General features: G+C 37.9%; 2 non-coding genes across 2 annotated transcripts; both read left to right on the forward strand.

Annotated features, from left to right (window-relative positions):
• Window positions 1-2,386: 2,386 nt before the first annotated feature.
• On the forward strand, window positions 2,387-2,494 carry LOC145037941 (small nucleolar RNA R71). The gene has a single exon (XR_013679051.1). It is a non-coding gene; the product is annotated as a small nucleolar RNA R71 (small nucleolar RNA).
• A 4,435-nt stretch (window positions 2,495-6,929) lies between these two features.
• Window positions 6,930-7,037, forward strand: LOC145037996 (small nucleolar RNA R71). The gene has a single exon (XR_013679101.1). It is a non-coding gene; the product is annotated as a small nucleolar RNA R71 (small nucleolar RNA).
• The last annotated feature ends 531 nt before the right edge of the window (window positions 7,038-7,568 follow it).

The raw sequence follows: 7,568 nt of genomic DNA on the forward strand, positions 1-7,568 counted from the left end.
ATTTATCCCTTTTGTAATATGTGGAGCATAAGGGACATCTTCTAATTATAATTGCATAGTTTTCAAAACAATACATCAGCGTCACTAAACCTTCAAACTATAATAAGTATAGTTTGGGATTTTCAGTACCAGTCTTACAGATTCAAACTTCATGCAAAGGCAAACATATAAACTATGTCAAATGTAGTTATTCATTTCTACAAATCCAAAACTAGAATATCTTGCTAAATAATTATTTTATGTATAATTATTTATACCCTACACCGTTACAAACGATTTCGAATTCGAGAACAACCAAACAACACGTAAACTAGTTATTACAAGATTGTGAGACTTCTCTTCGTTATGCCGCTCGGGATACCAATAAATCCTCACTGATAGTATAACCAGAGTCTCCTGGAGGGAGAATGTAAAACTTGTGAATAGATCTATTCGGGACCGACAATCCCTCACCGGAACTGTTAGCTACAGTTAGGCGAGCACACCTGGGGTGACAAATTTTGTATACGTACGATGCCTAAAGAAACATCAAGGACGTTACCTATCATATTAATATGGGTATACGACTCACATTAAGTATAAACTAACCTTTGTTCATAGGATTTCATTCTTCCATAGTTTTATTGTAATTAATAAAACTACATATCTATTTACTGGAGGGTATTCTAGGGACACAGTCTATGGTTTTATTTTAAGAAATAAAACAACTATACATATTGGTGGTAACCAGGATTTTCAAACAAAATACACTTTTCATATAGAAGTCATCAAACATGTTAGAAAATATGAGAATTTCTTGGTAAACATACTTTCATATTCAGAACTTGATAACAACGATTTTCAATAACAAACAACAATTTACTTATAATGGAAAGGAATCATTTATACAAACTCGGTGACTAGTTTTCAATACAAAAACATGTTTATGAACTCACCAGCTTTATGCTGATACGTTTTTAAAACCACTTGTATTCACAGGACAACAATAAACAGGTACCTTGCCAGCTTTTGGAGAAGACGGAGCATTTTGGAGTCTCGTTTTTATGTTTTGTTTATATAGATGTATACAAACTATGTTTCTTATTGTAATGTAATGGTTGTGTTTACTATAACTGCTATGATATGATTGTTGTGATACTACGCATGACATCTCCGCCCCTAGACGTTTCCGTCGTTGTTTTTCTGACGGTTCAGAGGTGTGACGAACCACCTTCTTCACTTCTGCCATCTTATTTCTATTTGTAATAAGCTCCTTTAAGATTTTAGCATACTTAGGCATTTGTGCAGCCGCATCGATGAATAGCATATTAATTTGAAGGGCTTTTATGTGTTCCAGGAACTTGTTATAATCAATATTGTGCTTATCTTGTCTGGCTCGACCTGGAAACGGTAGTGGAGGCTGATATGGCTTAATAGGAGGTTTATTTTCCTGTTCAGGTGGGGATTCATCAAGTCCATGTCTGTGACTCGGCGAGTCAGGTTGGGATTTTTCAATTTTTGAGTTTCTGCTTCTTCCTCTTGCACCAATTTAGGATCTTGTTTCTAAATAGGGCCAGAGGAGTAAAAATCTTCCCACTCCTAGTTGTCACGATGTTTATATGTGAGCCTTTCGGATTATTTTCGGTATTACTAGGAAGTCCACCCGGTCGTCTCACATTTCTTTGAAGTGCAAGTTGGCCTAGCTGTTTTTCAATATTGAGAATGGAGGCTTGTTGATTCCTAGGTAGAGCTTCCTGATCTATCATCATAATTTGGTGCTCTTTAATCATGCTTTATTGATCCCTCAACGTATTTTGTTGATCTTTTATTGCACAATCGGTATTGTTATGTCTTTTTTCGGATGCAATTGCAAATCTTGTAAGCATATCTTCAAAGTCTAACTTCTTTTCTTGCAGCGGCTCCTCCTTTTGATAAAAACCTCTTTCTTTTTTCTTATACTTTTCCTCCTTCGCCTTCTTGTACTCATCATAGGGTAGCCATTCTTTCTTGCGTTTTCGCCAATCATCATCATATCTATCACTGCTTGAGTAACAGCTTTCCGGTTCCCGTTCTCATCAAGATCACAATCCTTAGTAAGATGAGGTCCTCTACAGTTATCACATACCACTCTAATGGCATGGATGGATTGGTCCATCTTAGTCATTCTTCGATCCATGCTCTCCAAATTTTCCATCACTGCTGCCATATCACCGGTTATAGCATTCAACACTGCTCGAGTTGAGTCATTCCTTGGGTTATGATATTCTCTAGAGTGCTTAGAGAATTCTTCAATAAGTTCCCTAACTTCAGCCATATTTTTCTTTCTTAATGGCCTTGATAGTGAAGGAGTTATCTAGTGGTGACGTTTACCCCATCATAAAAGGTTGATATTTCTTGTTGCACATTGAGGTTATTTTGTGGGCAATTCCTAATTAGACCCTTGTAGCTCTCCCATGCTTCGTATAGCGACTCACCCATTTGTTGTTCAAAATTTGCAATGGCCTTTTTTGAGTTTAGCAACCTTAGATTGTGGACAAAATTGCTCTAAAAATTCTTCACGCATTTTTGCCCATGCAGTAATCATGCTCGGTGGTAGTGCTTTCAACCAATCCTTTGCAACTCCTTTAAAGGTGATAGGGAGAATCCTTAAGAACATTGTTTCTCTTAGTACATTAGGAATATTAAAGTATTGGCGATGTTGTTAACTTCATCGAGATGCTTATAGCATCTTCATGATCCTTTTTGATGAAAGTAATCTCCTTCAATGCAGAGAGGATGTGCCCATAAAGTTCAAATGTGGCAGCGGCGGGTATGGCGGGTTGCACAAGCCCCAGACCGGTGTTGCCTCGAATCCTCTTTTTGTACGCCTCCATCGAGAGGTCGGCAATGTCCGCCTTGGTGTTGTTGGGTTCGCCTTCTTGCTCGCTTTCTTCTTCGTATTCTGACTCGTATCCGGTTACTTTTGGGATCGAATTTTCCTCAAAACTCTAGAACTTTCTTTCCACGCTCTTTTGACTTCTAGACACACCTGCTTTCTTGCTTTTCTTCTTCCTAAAGACCGATTTAAGGTCCTTGAAAAGTGATTTCCTTGGCGGGTTTGAGTCTTCAACGGCTTTACCATTGTTCTTCCTATGAGCGGATTCCGGGTCTTCGAATGGAGGTAACAGAGGTGTGCTTAAACCTCGGTTCGTATAGTACCTGCAAGAAAAAACAAGAAATATGCGTAAAAAGAACAAAAAATGAAATAAAAAAGTGAAACTGAAAATTTTGCCTTGGAATCATCGAGTAGCTGCGATTGGACTTGACGAGTCAAAGCTAAAGGGGGGATGATGTGACAACCCGAAATTTATTCCGTTATTGTAACCCACTTCTGTGAATAAATTTAAATTTTTTATTAAATTTTTCCGTCAAATTCTTGGATTAAGTAAATCAACTAAGGTTATTGTCATAATTACATACGTGTCGGAAAACGAAAAAGCATCCGAAAAACTCTCGATTCCCTCGAAAAGCCACGAGTTCACGGCCTAGGGCGAGTTTATGGTCGTAAACTCTGTTTGCAGTCATTGCCTTGTGGACCCCCACCCCTGGCCGTAAACTCACCTTATATATGGGTTAAGTGGCCTCCATTTCACCCTTTTGACACTCTAGGAAGCCTTTTCTATCTACTATCTCTCTCTAGAATCTCGAGTTTGATCAAGAACCCTCAAGAATTTAAGTGATTCTTCACCTCTTTTGTGTTTTAATCCCTTTTCTAGTGTTGAATCCATGATTCATTCCATATAACTTCGTCTTTGCTAGATATTCTCTCTCACCAAGAACCCCGATAACACACACTAGTGTTTGGTGGCTAAAAACCTCATTCCAAGCCTCTTTCAGTAAGTAACTACCCTTCATGCTTAATGTTTATTGGAAACCACTGATTTTTGACCTGGAACCGACCCAAATCATAAACCTGGAATGGGTTTACGACCGTACACCCTTCAATGACCGTAACCTCCATTTTAGGTCGAATATTTGCCTTTAAATCCTACTTTGAGCTTTGCACAAGTCTTAGAATAATTCCAAGAGGCTAGAAAGGACCCTGAAACACCGAAAATCACACATCTCGTCTAGTGTTTACGGGTGTAAAGCCTTCGGCCGTAAACCCTTAGACCGCAAACCCATGGGACGTAAACCCATGGAACACAAACCCAGTTCATGGCCGTAAACTCCCTTTACGGCCGTAAACAACTCATTCGTGGGAAAAAGTATGTTTTCCTCGATCCAACCAATTCCCGATGACATTCCTTAACCAAAACCAAATGTTTTTCTAACACTTATCTAACAAAATCGCTAATTTAAATACATATATGTATTCATTTGATATTAGGATTTCCGTTAACATACAGCAACACAAAAATCGTCCAGTTCAATCCTCTGAATCCAACCAACAGTGAGTTTATTGCCTTATGCTTTTCCGAGTTTTTCATGTTTTCAGGGGGGCAATACAAGCCAAACATAAAGGCTTTCATAACTTCAAAACTGATGCAATTACAACGGTTTTCTCTCAAATGTTTAGATACATTTATCCCTTTTGTAATATGTGGAGCATAAGGGACGTCTTCTAATTATAATTGCATAGTTTTCAAAACAATACATCAACGTCACTAAACCTTCAAACTATAATAGGTATAGTTTGGGATTTTTCAGTACCGGTCTTACACATTCAAACTTCATCCAAATCCAAACATATAAACTATGTCAAATGTAGTTATTCATTTCTACGAATACAAAACTAGAATATCTTGCTAAATATTTATTTTATGTATAATTATTTATACCCTACACTGTTACAAATGATTTCGAATTAGAGAACAACCAAACAACATATATACCAGCTATAACAAGATTGTGAGACTTCTCTTCGTTATGCCCCTCGGGGTACCAATAAATCCTCACCGATAGTATAACCAGAGTCTCCTGGATGGAGAACGTAAAATTTGTGAATAGATCTATTCGGGACCGACAATACCTCACCTGAACTGTTAGCTACAGTTGGGCGAGCACGCCTGGGGTGACAAATTTTGTATACATACGATGCCTAAAGAAACATCAAGGAGGTTACCGATCATATTAATATGGTTATACGACTCACAATAAGTATAAACTAACCTTTGTTCATAGGATTTCATGCTTCCATAGTTTTATTGTAATTAATAAAACTACATATCTATTTACTGGAGGGTATTCTAGGGACACAGTCTATGGTGTTATTTTAAGAAATAAAACTACTATACATACTGGTGGTAACCAGGATTTTCAAATAGAATATACATTTCATATAGAAGTTCAAACATGTTAGAAAATATGAGAATTTCTTGGTAAACATACTTTCATATTCAGAACTTGATAACAACGATTTTCGATAACAAACAACAATTTACTTATAATGGAAAGGAATCATTTATATAAACTCGGTGACTAGTTTTCAATACAAAAACATGTTTATGAACTCACCAGCTTTATGCTGATACGTTTTGAAAACCACTTGTATTCACAGGACACCAATAGACAGGTACCTTGCCATCTTTTGGAGAAGACGGAGCATTTTGGAGTCTTGTTTTTATCTTTTGTTTATATATATGTATACAAACTATGTTTTCAAAATGATGTAAATATTCTTATTGTAATGTAATGGTTGTGTTTACTTTAATTGCTATGATATGATTGTTGTGATACTACGCATGACGTCGCCCCCAGAAGTTTCTGTCGTTGTTTTTCTGACGGTTCAGGGGTGTGACAAACCACCTTCTTCACTTCTTCCATCTTATTTCTATTTGTAAGAAGCTCCTTTAAAATTTTAGCATACTTAGGCATTTGTGCAGCCGCATCGATGAATGGCATATTAATTTGAAGGGCTTTTACGTGTTCCAGGAACTTCTTATAATCAATATTGTGTTTCTCTTGCCTGGCTCGACCTGGAAATGGTAATTGAGGCTGATATGGCTTAACAGGAGGTTTATTTTTCTGTTCATGTGGGGGACTCATCGAGTCCATGTATGTGACTCGACGAGTCGGGTTGGGATTTTTCAATTTTTGAGTTTCTGATTCTTCCTCTTGCACCAATTTAGGATCTTGTTCCTAAATAGGGCTAGAGTAGTAAAAATCTTTCCGCTCCTAGTTGTCACGATGTTTATATGTGAGCCTTTCGGATTATTTTCGGTATTACTAGGAAGTCCACTCGGTCGTCTCTCATTTCTTTGAAGTGCAAGTTGGCTTAGCTGTTTTTCAATGTTGAGAATGGAGGCTTGGTGATTCCTAGGTAGGGCTTCCTGATGTTTCATCATAATTTGGTGCTCTTTAATCATGCTTTGTTGATCTTTAAATGCACATTCGGTATCGTTATGCCTTTTTTCGGATGCAATTGCAAATCTTGTAAGCATATCTTTAAAGTCTAACTTCTTTTCTAGCAGCGACTCCTCCTTTTGATAAAAACCGCTTTCTTTTTTCTTATACTTTTCCTCCTTCGCCTTCTTGTACTCATCATAGGGTAGCCATTCTTTCTTGCATTTTCGCCAGTCATCATCATATCTATCACTGCTTGAGTAACACACTTGAGCTTTCCGGTTCCCGTTCTCATCAAGATCACAATCCTTAGTAAGATGAGGTCCTCTACAGTTATCACATACCACTCTAATGGCATGAATGGATTGGTCCATCTTAGTCATTCTTCGATCCATACTCCCTACTTTCTCCATCACTGCTGCCATATCACCGGTTATAGCATTCAACATCGCTCGAGTTGAGTCATTCCTTGGGTTATGATATTCTCTAGAGTGCTTAGAGAATTTTTCAATAAGTTCCCAAACTTCAGCCATATTTTTCTTTCTTAATGGCCTTGATAGTGAAGGAGTTATCTAGTGGTGACGTTTACCCCATCATAAAAGGTTGATACTTCTTGTTGCACATTGAGGTTATTTTGTGGGCAATTCCTAATTAGAACCTTGTAGCTCTCCCATGCTTCGTATAGCGACTCACCTATTTGTTGTTCAAAATTTTCAATGGCCTTTTTTGAGTATAGCAACTTTAGAATTTGGACAAAATTGTTCTAAAAATTCTTCACACATTTTTGCCCATGCAGTAATCGCGCGCGGTGGTAGTGCTTTCAATCAATGCTTTGCAACTCCTTTAAAGGTGACAGGGAGCATCCTTAAGTACATCGTTTCTCTTGGTACATTAGGAATATTAAAGTATTAGCGATGTTGTTAACTTCATCGAGATGCTTATGGCATCTTCATGATCCTTTCCGATGAAAGGAATCTCCTTCAATGCAGAGAGGATGTGCCCCTTAAGTTCAAATGTGGCTGTGGCGGGTATGGCGGGTTGCACAAGCCCCAGACCAGTGTTCTCTCGAATCCTCTTTTTGTACGCCTCCATCGAGAGGTCGGCAATGTCCACCTTGGTGTTGTTGGGTTCGCCTTCTTGCTCGCTTTCTTCTTCGTATTCTGACTCGTAATTGGTTACTTTTGGGATCGAATTTTCTTCAAAACTCTACTACTTTCTTTCCACGCTCTTTTGACTGCTAGACTCACCTGCTTTCTTACTTTTCT

Source organism: Lactuca saligna, chromosome 3 (assembly GCF_052625555.1).
Source record: "Lactuca saligna cultivar CGN05327 chromosome 3, ASM5262555v1, whole genome shotgun sequence".
In the NCBI taxonomy this organism is placed as follows: Eukaryota; Viridiplantae; Streptophyta; class Magnoliopsida; order Asterales; family Asteraceae; genus Lactuca; species Lactuca saligna.